Source organism: Sprattus sprattus (assembly GCF_963457725.1).
Source record: "Sprattus sprattus genome assembly, chromosome: 7".
NCBI classification, from domain to species: domain Eukaryota; kingdom Metazoa; phylum Chordata; class Actinopteri; order Clupeiformes; family Clupeidae; genus Sprattus; species Sprattus sprattus.
This window is the reverse complement of record NC_137926.1, coordinates 33,527,874-33,540,720: the sequence shown is the minus strand read 5'-3', so window position 1 is coordinate 33,540,720 and position 12,847 is coordinate 33,527,874. Positions and strand designations below refer to the sequence as shown.

At 39.3% G+C, this 12,847-nt stretch overlaps 1 protein-coding gene across 1 annotated transcript in view; it reads left to right on the top strand.

The window, feature by feature from the left end:
* Positions 1 to 279: 279 nt before the first annotated feature.
* The window catches only part of tmtc3 (transmembrane O-mannosyltransferase targeting cadherins 3), an 86,121-nt gene continuing 73,553 nt past the window's right edge, over positions 280 to 12,847 (top strand). The window contains exon 1 of the mRNA XM_080842949.1: positions 280 to 392. The gene's annotated coding sequence lies outside the window, so the exon portion shown is untranslated. The remainder of the gene's footprint in view (positions 393 to 12,847) is intronic.

Genomic DNA, 12,847 nt, shown 5'->3' with positions numbered 1-12,847 from the left:
GTTTAAAACCTTTACTTCTCCAGATATTCCAGATTTTTTATTTGCGTGGAGCGCAAAAGTACTAGCTGGCTCAAATTCAGTATGCATTATGATCACATACTCCGAACAGCTAGAGGACCGTGAGGAGCAATTTGCTGAATTTGACAAAATACTGTACTGGATTAAACTCCACGAATTTCTCTTAACGTGACCCATGCCGTTTTAGAATGAATTTTATTTTGAAGCGACACCGGAAGTGATTCCTGCTATTGATGTTGAAAAATACCGGATAGCTTCTGATTGTGTTTGTTAAGGGGGTTTGTTAGTTTCAAGCTACAGATATTATCTCCTCAGAGGTTGCCTGAGCCGTCAATTCAACTCTAGGTTCACTCTTTCTTTGTTGGTATGATAGGGTAAGTACTGTTGCTTGTTGGTGATGAGGACTCATGTTAGATGAGGACACTATAGCTAGATATGGCTAGTGTCACGTTATATAGTTATTGCTAGCAGTAATAACTATTAGCTATCTTGTTATCCAAGGAACCATTATGATATCCCAATCTTCATTATGTTGGTTTAATTTATTTTGTCTTGCTTATGAAACAAGCTAACCACAACTTTAGTTCACTCTATTTAGCTATGCTTGCTCACCTATAGGATAGTAAACGTTCACTTGGATTGTCAAAACTCAGGACCTGTGTAACGTAAACTGGATAAATGTAAATCTGAATTGTAAAATCTGAAACAAAGTTAACGTAAGCAGAGAACTCTGTCGGCCCATTGAGTTATATTGATGGGGTAACTGTAACGTTACCTAGTAAGTTAACTGTTATTTAGCTTTCATCACTACTCAGTGGCAGCATAAGGTTTATACCGCTGCTTTTGTTTTTTATGCTGCCTTGATAACCGGTGTTCAAGTTTATCATGTGAACTTGTCTGCTTGATGTTTTCGTTGGCGTTACCATAGACATATAGGCATATTGACGAATACGGAGACGCTGTCGTACGGGACCTGCACATTGGTCAGGGCTGAAATAAATGTAGGTCAATCTCAAAACTTTGGTCTTGGAATGAAAATAGGTGGGAAAAGGGGCAGCATGGAGGGTATAGAAATCATAACACCTTCAGAGACGTTTGGGAATGGCCTCTTACATGTAAAGCAGCACAATTGTTTTGTTGTTTTATTTGGTAGCGTAATATATAATGACATATACCCTGCTGTAAATTCAAGATAATTAATAATGATATTAGAATATGCTTTGACATACAACGTAACTCATTTAGCCACATTCTCAGTATGGATTTGGTATTGTAGTATTTCTCAGTATACAGACTAGCCTATGTTGGATTTACCTTGATATTTGCTGTTGTTGTGTACTATTCTCGATAACTTGAGTGGAAGTGTTTATTGCTCTATTGAATTGAGTCGCTTCTGTTAAATGTCACGTTTGATGCAAAGAGGAAAGATCTAACTCTTCTGGTGATATCTGTAATATCTGTTTCCTTCATAAAGTATGAGGTACTATAATTAAGAGGTAAGGTAATGGTATTCCTTAACATGAGAACAGTACAATTTGGTTCATCTTGTAAACCATCAAAGCTGAGACCCTTTGAGGAAATATGATATGTCAAAGATGTAATAAATCAGAAAACTATAGCCACAAGCTTTTTATTATTTTTAAAAATGTATTCTGTAAAATGTATGTATTTTTCACCATGTGTAGTGGTGACCAAACCAGTTTTTTTTTTTTTTAAACGTAGACCGTAAACCCTTAAATATTAGTGCTGTCAGTTTATAACACGTTATTAACCGTGTTAACGCAAACCCATTTGAACGCCATAAATGTTTTTATCGTGCGATTAATGCCTCGCAAACTGTGTAGTTAGTAGGCTAACGTTACGTTTGAGTGAATGGTGAGCATGATACGGCAAAATGGATGATTAAAAAGTTTACCTTTAAAAGTTGTGTTGTGCAAAAGAAGCGAGCTTCACTGTTGTCTGAAAATGTCAACAGGCAGCTGGCTGAAAGCACAGAAGAAATAGGCTTACCTTTTATTGGTAACCTAACTGTTACGGTTCATTGTTTTTGAAATAAGAGGCCTCAATAAAATAAAGCATTGCATAAAGCAAGCCAATCCACTTTTCTATGTTGATAAGAGCATTCAAATTAAATAAAAATTATGGGGGAAAAAATTGAAGGGACATTTAGAATAGATACAAATTTGCGATTTTGAGTTAACTATGACAAAAATGCGATTAATCACGATTAAATGCTAGAGTGGTTTTATAACCCCCTCCCCCCAAAAAACATCAGCAGCTCCCCCATTAGCCGTGTTTCTACTAGCGGGCAAAATCTAGGCCAGCTAGTGCGTACGGTCCGTGTACTTTGCGGCCAACGGATTTTCGTTTTGAGATGAGAAAACCAAAATCGGGAAACGAGCTGTCATCCGATTATCATTAAGAAATAGGAAAACTAAAATCGGGGAAATTACACATTTCTTGTTTTGATAATAGCAAAATGGAAAACGAAAAAACAACCCGTTATCTCATTTTCTTTGATGTGTAAATATAGAAATCGAGAATTAAAATACTATTCGGAAATCCTCTTTCTCAATTTTGCATAGATTTTTGTGCTGTGACCCGGAAGCTCAGGGTTAGTAGTTGAAGTCAGACATCCATGAGACGCACGTAAACAAATATGCAGGTTTTATTGCAGAAAACAGAATAAATTGAATGGCTTGTGGCGATATCGCCGCTGCGTTATGTAGGCCTACCCATTTTGGAATGACACAGGTTTTTTTCTGAGAGGAATGTGCGGAGGTGGTGTGCTGAGCAGGGGGTTGTCAGGGACTTCTGCCCTGATAGCCAACTTGAATTGCAAACTCAGTCACTGCGCAGAGAGAGTTGTACTGAATGATTACTGTATTGCTGAACACAGAGGCCGTTATAACCATAGACATATCTCTCTCTCTCTCTCTATATATATATATATATATATATATATATATATTAGGGCTGTCAATAGATTAAAAAAAATTAACTAATTAATCTCACATTTTGAAATTCATTAATCTAGATTAATCGCGATTCAATTATTATTATTATTATTTTTAAACTAGTAATCACTCCAGACAGCGTGTATTTTAGAAAATGTTGAAAAAACTTTTGTGACAACGCGATTGCTATCGGCAAAGCATCATGGGAAGTTTAAAAGAAAATGTCATCAGGAGAGGGATAAACGAAGAGATCTACTGTAAAGATATTTCTGCTACGTTGTCGATGCAGATTCTAATGAGGCTGTTCTCCACAACAACATGGATTAGACTTCGATGGTTGGACTATGATGGTAGTTTTATAACAATCGTTGCCGCAAGAAAGAAAAAGATTCTCTCGTTTGTTGTGCCTCCTCCGTTGTAGCATACAACGTGAAGGCTTGGCAGATGCCGGTCGTGTAATGTGTAGGCTATTTCATTCCGTTCTTGCAATGTGAATAATTTGATTTCATGCTCTTGTGCTTGTTTGTGTGAACAAGTGCATTTATCTGTTGCTGTCCGAGTTCAATAAAGGCAGGCTATTCATAAAAAACGTACGTAAATATGTGATTAGTTTTGAACAGTTGTGACATTGACTGCTTCAGACTCTGGTTCGGACAAAACATTAATGGCCGGTTGTTCTTTGTTGTGACTTCTGTAAAACACCAACGACACCTAAATTAATTAGCTGTTCGGCTCTGGCTTCTGAGTTTTCCAACCTCCCCCCTCCAGAGAATGCTAGAAACACGGTCATGCCCCACACAGGTAGCTAGTTAGCCCAGCTAACATGTTAGCATAAATGCTAGCGAGACCTAGCATGTCAGGGTTGAAAATAGATAGCAAACCTCTTCCATAAAAGATTTGAAACAGGGAAAGAAGAGGTGACAGGGAGAAGAGTAACGTTAGAGCGGGAGAAGGAGGGGGGCACGAACTCAGACCACCCAGGGAACTGTGTGCGTGTGTCAAAATAGAACTCCTCTTTGATGTGTAAATTAATTCCGCACACCGGAAGTAAACAAAGTTGCGTTAACGGCATTAAAATATCTTGACGCGTTAATCGCGGTCACATTAATCTCATAGATTAACGCGTTAACGCTGACAGCCCTAATATATATATATATATGTCTATGGTTATAACACCGGCTACTGACACGTAAATCACTGTGACTGCTTATCACAGAACCGCAAGCACGAAAAGGCTCAACAATAAGAAACACGTTATATTAACCAGGTGTCCACGCCCCCAGCTACTCTGCCAGCCCCCTGCACATGAGCTGCCACGGCTGACAGAGAGCAAGGACACAGGCACTCAGTTATCACAAAAAAACTTGAACACATCAACACAACTGGTCGCTACATTAGCGTTCCACACTGAAAAAATAGCAGCGCGCACTCTGCTGACATCCTGAATGTGACTGTCAAGCTCGTGGAATCAACTTCCGGATCACAACACAAAAATCTACGCAAAATTGAGAAAGAAGATTTCCACACAATATTTTAATTTCTGATTTCATTGTTTAAGCACATCAAATAAAATCAGATAACGGGTTGTTTTTTCGTTTTACGTTTTCTATTATCAAAACAAAAAAAAATGAAAATGGGTTGTTTTCCGATTTTTGTTCTCCAATTGCCAAATGGTAATGGAGAAACAGCTTGTTTCCCGATTTTGGTTTGCTCATTTCAAAATGAAAATACGTTAGCTGCAAAGTACACGGACCGCGTACCAAGGCAGAGCCTGTCGACAGAGAAGCTGTTAACTTCCTATTAATGCCATTGTATTGCAATTGGCTGCAATTCACCTAGAGGGTGCTTGTGAGAGAGTCCTCAATGAATGGGAGTGAATGAAGCACCTGCTTCAAGCCAAAAAAGAGGATAGTTTAGTTTTGGCAAAAAGTGTATCAATTGTATGTTGTACATGCAATAAAACACTACTAATGTGTTTTGGGTTTTCCAACCACAAAGGTGATTGTCTCCTATAATAGCTAGCTGGAAGTATCAGAAATGTTTGGTGCTGAGATAATTCAGACAGCCTACATTGAAACAAAGGATATGCTGCCAAGTGGCCAATTATGAATGAAAGCATTAGGGGTGGGAATCTCTTGGCACCTCATGATTCGATTCGATTCCAATTCAGTGGTCAACGATTCGATTTTAAATCGATTATCGATTTTTAATTTTTTTTTAACACATCCATTTTATGTTGAAATGCAAGCTGCATCGATTATTGCATTGCTCATAGAAAGTCAAAATTGTGACAAGAAAAAGCTTTTTCTCTAATAAAGCAAATAGAGATGGTAATTCATCTGTTGATTTTCTTTAATTATCAAACACAAAGTAGGAAGTGATTTTAGACTCTGAGTTGCAAACTCAAAAGATTCAATAGTCGAAATGCATCGATAATCGTTTTATCGGTTTCGAATTGATAAAAAAATCGAATAATCGTTTTTTTCCCCCACCCCTAGAAAGCAGTAATCTAATGAGCACGCCAAACTTGAAGAACAGACCGGAAAGACGTAGCCTGGATTTCTGGAGTTTATTTATATATAGACACCCAGTGTGTTGCTTAGAGCAGTGGTTCTCAAACTGTGGTACTTGTACCACTAGTGGTACGCGGCTCCCTCTTGGTGGTACTCGGGCAGTTTTCCATTTTTTATGACTAGGATATTAATCATTAAATATAGCCTATTTAAAAATCATTAAAACAACTAGATCCCTACAATTTAAGTTTGTTGTTTATCTGAGCCATGCTTATTCTCCTGATCAGGAATTACAGTGAGGTAATTACACTTAGTTCCTATCGTGCGGCATGCTACCGAAGGTCAACGATTGTGGCCTACCTGACTGAATGGTATAAATGCAAACAATAACACCTACAATCAGGTAGAATAACGGGGGCTGGTATTAAGACTGCACCCTATAGGTAATGGCAGGAAGGGGAAACGGGTGTGATTTCACCTGTGTGGGAGCGGGTCCTCTGAGGGGGCAGTGGGGCGAGAACAGATGAGGTGAAGGGGGGGGGGGGGGGGGGGGTGGTTGTTGATAACAGGAAAGAGGCTATCTGGGGTATACATATGAGAGATGGAGATCGAAAAGGGAGGTGACGGAATGGAATAGAGGAGATTAAGAGGATGGAGAACCAATTGGACCTTCTGGAAGAGGACTCCAAAATGTGTTGATTCAATATTTAATACCAATTGGTAGTCATTTTATACCACAGGAATGGTGACCTCAGTCAGATGATGGTAGAAAAGTCAGGAAGAAGGGTTAATTTGCAATGATGTGCATTCACATAAAGATTCACCAGCGTCTCTGACTAGATTAGTGAACGTCTTAGTTTAAGTACCCTAGGTCTGACAGGAGAGGGGGGTGTTAATCATTAAGCTCTGTTTATGTGTGCCACCCTGGGTCAAGATACCAGATGACGCAGGATATGCACTCCGGACTTACGTTACGGACTTACGACCCTATGGCTTTCAAGACACAACCAAAACCTTCCAATCCTTATCCCTGAGAAACACAGAGGCACACAGATAGATATGGCACATTCAGGAACACACAGATATCTGCTTAACCATACTTTTATTATTCTACTCTTTGTTTCTTATTAGAATTAAGTAGGGCTGGGCAACGATTACAAATTTTAATCGCATTATTTCCCTGATTAATCACGATTAATCGCATTTTTATACGCAAATTCCAAAAAAGAATTAAAAAGTAGTGTAAAGCGATATATTAAATGTACTGCCATATGAACTAAAGTGCCATTACATTGGTTGTGCAAACAAACACTTAACATCAGCTTTTATATAGTAGGAGTTAAATAAAATAAATAATTTGTGCTAATTTCAATTTAAACAATTGTATCAAACACAAAACTAAAGCTTATTGCCACTGAATTAATGTTAGAGTGTGGTGAAGCACCAAAAAATGTGATTACATTTACGTAAACCAGAAACAGAAAACATAGAAGGAAGTTCTGTATTTAATTGTAAAGACACCTTTTTATTTTCTAACATAGCTCTTCCCTTTGTAAAGTCCTACAGTAGGCTATGAACAAGATTGACAGTTCAATCAGATTAACTCAACCAACAGCAAACTCGCTAACCACAATTACCTCGGAGTTACACTGCATTATATGAAAAGTGGGCGCTGCATTCACATGCTTTGACTGTAATGAAAACTGAGGAGAGACATTATGCTGAAATGTGTGCGGGACACTTTACTGACGTTGCACAGTGGAATGTGTCAAATAAAGTCGCCACACTTAGCATAGATAGTGCCTAAATATGATCGCTGCTGCAAGACAACTGCCTTTTGATCATGTCCCCTGCTTCGCGCACAGTCTCCAGCGTTCTGTCACAGTATCTCTGCATAACAGTGCGTTTGACAATGTCCATGTTTACTGGTTTACCACTTTGGGGGGGGTGTTTTTTCGGCCTAAAATTCCTGATTTCGCAGGAGCTTCCAACTTTTGGGGGGGGGATAAGCCCCTACATAAAACCTATTATTTTTCCTGATTTTTTTTTTTGAAATAACCTTTTAAATAGTGTCCTCTAGTGGGTTTTAGGAAGATAAATTAACAAATTGAGATTTAAAATATGGCACAAATATAAACATATTGAAGACATCTGCTGAGATTTTGTTTGGGATTTGTGTGAAGCAAGAGCACCCTGACCCGGGAGAGAAAGATTAGGAACAGCTACTACACTTTGCCTCCACATATTAATGTGAGGCCTCCTTCTTTGCAATGACTGATCAAAACAAAGCAGAGAAACAGACTGTGCCTGGAGAAGAGCTTGGTATCAGCAGTTGATTCCCTTTGTTTTAGGAAAAGAAATTAACAAATGTAGATTTAAAATATGGCACAAAAATAAACATATTGAAGACTATAATGATCTAAAGGTGCTCATTATAGTTAATGTCAGATATCCTCTGTTCAATTTTCAAACTCTCCCTCACTATATTACTTTTTTGATCGAGCAATATTCCATGGCACCTGATACGATGCCAACGTGACCGTTTCAGAGTACTTAGCCGAGTCTGTTTCTCTGACTGATGTATCAAAGAATGTACCTTGTGCTTGCCCAGCTCTGCTTTTAGGAACTCCTGGGCTATGTTAGCATCCAAGTTCAAGGCTTTAAAATGCGACCGTGACGTCTGCATATTAAGCAAAGGGGTTTTCCATTTCGCTCCGCAAATAATTCCTCCCATTCAGGCAAGAACGCCCGGTGTTCATATTCATACATTCGTTTAGCTCTACGCTTTGCTGGATCCATGGCATTCTTTCAGTAGCTACCGCTAGTCTGGCTAGTAACTCTCTGAGACTGGGTGCACACATTAGAATGTTTCACTTTGGAACATTAATGTTACTTGAAGACATCTCTCAAGATCGAGTGATGACAAAATATACATGAATAAATACCCCCATTCAAATCGGACAGCTTTTTGTCTGTATTTCCAAATATATTGCGAGCAAAATATGCATTTTAGATGGTTTAGATCAGGGGTCCCCAACCTTTTTTGCACCACGGACCGGTTTAATGTAGGGAATTTTTTCACGGACCGGCTTCAAGGTGTCCTTTTACACCACTTATTATTCACGTCATCCATTCATATTGATGTGAGGCAAGCGCGAGTTCGATACAATGAAGCCCGGTATGCTCATATACACAAAAGCTAACATTAACGTTAGGTTGACCAACACCATTGTATTACGGATGTTAAGTGCATGAAAAATACAACTCACCATAACTCTGAATCAGTGCTTGGTCTCCATGTGCCGAAGCAGTTTTGAAGGCTTCATTGGCTCGTTTGTTAGCTTGTCGCCACATATTAAACAGAGCGGACTTGGTGCGTGAGAATCACCTGTTAAGATAAACCCGTATTTTAAGTAGCCTATGACTCCTGGTATTGTCTGTTAAAAGAAGCTTTCTTTTTTTGAGGTCGTAGGCTCCTCTTCTGACTCCTTAGTTGACCTTTTCACCTTTGCAAAGAAGCTCTCCAAAGATGTTTGTTTTATTACTAATTTTCGCTAGTTTGGGGGCTTTTTTTTTGAGTGACATATCACGTGAACGAGACAAGCGTCTTGACGTGACTAGAGCCACAGGCGAATGTTACGTCCGGGAAAATCCGGTAGTTTTTCAAAATAAAACACCTTTCAGACTCCAATAATTAATACAGCGGAAATTATATGAATTATTTATTCTTTCTGTGTGGCCCGGTAACAAATCCCTCGCGGACCGGTACCGGGCCACGGCCCGGTGGTTGGGGACCACTGGTTTAGATGGCCGGCAACTACTAACTGCTATCTTATCTTCAAACAGAAAGTAACGTGTGCGCATCGGGGCAGAAGTCCGCCTTGTGCATACAGAGAGCAGAGGACAATTGTAAACGCGCAATCATCTAGTGACAAAAATGACATGCCGTTGTGCAAATAAGATAAATAACACAAAGCTATTTATTGTGTTTAATAAAATAACAAGCTATAGAGTATAGACCTGGGCCCTGTTCGGCGTACAACTGAAGCTAAGATAATTAATTTAGCTCGCAACTGGAGATTAACTAGCTCGCTAAATGAGAACAGGCCAAACCGGTCTGGCGACGGGCGCTAATTTATTTTAACCTCAAGTTAATTTATCTCGTCAGCTAAATTGCGCGTGCACGTCTTGCTTCAAAAGGCAAGAAAGGTCGATCCCCAAAACCATGATTTTTTTGAAAGGTACAATGGTCTAAACTCAAAGAAAAAGACTATTTTTTTTCTCCGATAAGGCAGGATATGATCATGAACGCGTTATGAAGAATTCAAGACCATAATCATGTCAAAATTCAACACTCCCGCGGCTACCACAGCAATATAAGAAACTGTCTATAAGATGTATAATACGTGACATCTTTTCTCTACACATAAAGGTACTATGGTGCAGCGGGTTTAGCGTATGGCTTGCATACTGTAGATCACCGGTTCGACTCCCCTCACCCTCCTAGGAATTGTAGTTTTAAATCGCTTTGAATAAAACCGTCTGCTAAATGACTAAATGTGAATGTATTAATAAGAAATTCAATACATTTAAGCAATGAAAAGAAATTGTGTCTATTTCTCTCTTCTTATCATGCACCCACCTTACCATCCACCTCCACCATCCACCATTCACTACCGCACAAACACTAGACACATTTTCAAAACTAAACGTTTGCGATGATGTAAGTTAAAGTAGGTAAAACAACTTTAGCCAATATCTATTTGGGTTATGTGCTCAAATTTCCTGGGATAAAAGAAAACGTTAGTATTCATGTGCAAACTAAAAATCACGTCTCAGGCTGCACATGAAAATTATTTCGGGTTTATCAACTGTACCAATGTCTCAACTGTACTATAGGCTACCACTGTCATAGAATTATGAGTGCTTTGTTCTCCACATCGCCGACATTACAAAAATAAAAGCTACCACTCGCAAGAAAGTGCTGACATTCAATGTTTGACGGTGGTGTATGCAATAAATGACTCGAGAAGGTCTTCTAAATTAATTATTCCTTGTCGGCTGGATCGGTAGCACTCATACAAGAACTCATCATGATGGAAAAATGGATCTTCTTGGCAATCGCAAAGAACTTTTCCTACGCTAATCAAACTATGACTCCTTGTCAATGGGATCCCTCCTTTTGGCGTGGGTGTGGCAAGTTTAGCCAGCTAAACTTTGCTTAGCCTGCCCTGGAGCAGGCTAGGGCTAAGCGATTAATTACCATGGAAATTGAGCAAAAGTTGCTACGCCGAATCCGCTAAAGCGGTGTTGTCTTTTTTTAGCCTGGAATTTAGCTCGCTAAACCGCTTAGCGAGTGTCGCCGAATAGTACCCTGTTCTATAGGAAAGGTATCCTTAACTGACTTCCGTTGTGATCTGGCGCTTTATAGAAAATTAATTTGAGCAAAGTTAACTTGACCTTTCAGGGGGGGTGCCGTTGGGGGGGCGGGGCGCCCCCCTTATACAATGGTAGGGGAAACACTCAACATATCTCAACAGTGTTTTGTTTTCGGCACAGTCGCAGGCAGACAGCCGAACTTCGTGCTTTCATGCAATCCCAATGAGAGCGACACGAACTTCGTCTGAGCAAAAAAAAAAACTTCATGTGCACGCAGAGACTATGGCGGTGCGCCATAGTCTCGTCAATGTGTGGGAAACACTGCTTTACATGCTTATCATGCTTTATGCCATTGCAATGAACAATGCTATGCAGCAACTGTATTGATGCAGCATGTGAGCGGTTTGCTAGTATGCCAATATGCATATTTTCACAAAAAAAAAAAAAAATATCTCTAATTCTAGTAAAATTCTAACATATGTTTTATTTAAAGCACTAATCTCTTAATTTTTGATAACAAATGAGTGCTGACCAAAAGAAGGAGCAGAAATACATCAGAAATGTTATTTTTTCATAGCATCAAAATACATGAAGTTTTTTTTGTGTCTTCTCCTGGGAGCAGCAGGCACATGTGCTTAGATAACTCAAGATCGACAAATCTGATTGGCTTACAAAAGAAAGTATAGTTTATGTAACAAGCAGCTTCATTGGAAGAACCATGAACCAGCAAAAATGGTGATGTAGTTTTTTTTTTATTTGACTCAGAAGTCACAAGTGGGCTTATATGGTACGTGGGCTTAATAGGTACGTTTACCCTATCACTCATTTTTAAGATTGATGGGGTGTGCAATAAGAATACTTATCAGACCGCAGACCGGCTAGAACGTCAATGCGCCGCTGGCATGACTACCCATTAGCCAATCAGAATGCTCGTACTGTCGTTGCCATATAATAAATGATATTATTAGATTTATTAGAAAGGTGAACTTAGGTCTTCTTTTAACTTTGATTGACAAACATTGCATGTAGAGCAGCGTTGAATGAATGAAAGGGAGCCCTGCATTTGCGAAATTGGCGTGTGTGTGCTTCTAACAATGCCTTGCGTGTTTGAAGGTTATGTGTAAAATGTGTAGTTGGCACCATGGATGTTAGTTAGTCTCAGAGGTTGCGGAGGACGTTTTCATTGTCCGTCATTTTGACGGACAGGGTCGTAAAAAATCCGTCATTGTCCATTATTATCTGTCATTTTATTTTAACTTTTAAATGGTAATATAGGCCTAGGCCTAAGCTATAATGCTTATATTTAATAGCCTCACTTGTTTTAATTGACTTATTTTCATAAAAAAAAAAAATTCACAGAACAAGCGTGTTTCACTTATAATTAATAATTTATTTATGCATTTCTTTCTGACGGTCAGAACTCGATTTTTCCGCTGTTAAAACATTGCGGCTGTTGTGCCTTAACATAGAACGATGGGCTATTTTTAGCTGAACGAAGACAATTATAGTGAAAATACAAACAGTCCACTTAGAATTCTTGAAGTGGTAATCTGCTGTAGGCAGCTCAAACTTTCCTTCTTGCCCGCATGGATTTGAATAGTGTGCTTGCTTGCGTGTAATCAAACGTATCGATGGATACTGCTGCCCGAGGCGATTGTCATTAGATGCTGCGTCTTTGCCTCCGACAGACGACTTCTCGTGGCGGTTTTTATTTTATTTTGAAGGCTGAATCCGCGCTCAGCTGCAACACTTGACACTGGGATAACCAGCGCCACTTCAGCCAACGCTCTAAAATCGGGAAACATTTCCCCTTGACATCGCAGATATTCGAGCTGCCGTGATCCTAAGCGTCCATAACAATAACAGCACTGATCACGTACAGGAGACAGCGAATTGACACAAACGGCATAATGCATCTCTTTTAAATAGCAAAATTACATGTTTTCTGCAGATGATTGAGAAGGGGAAACAGCCTACTGA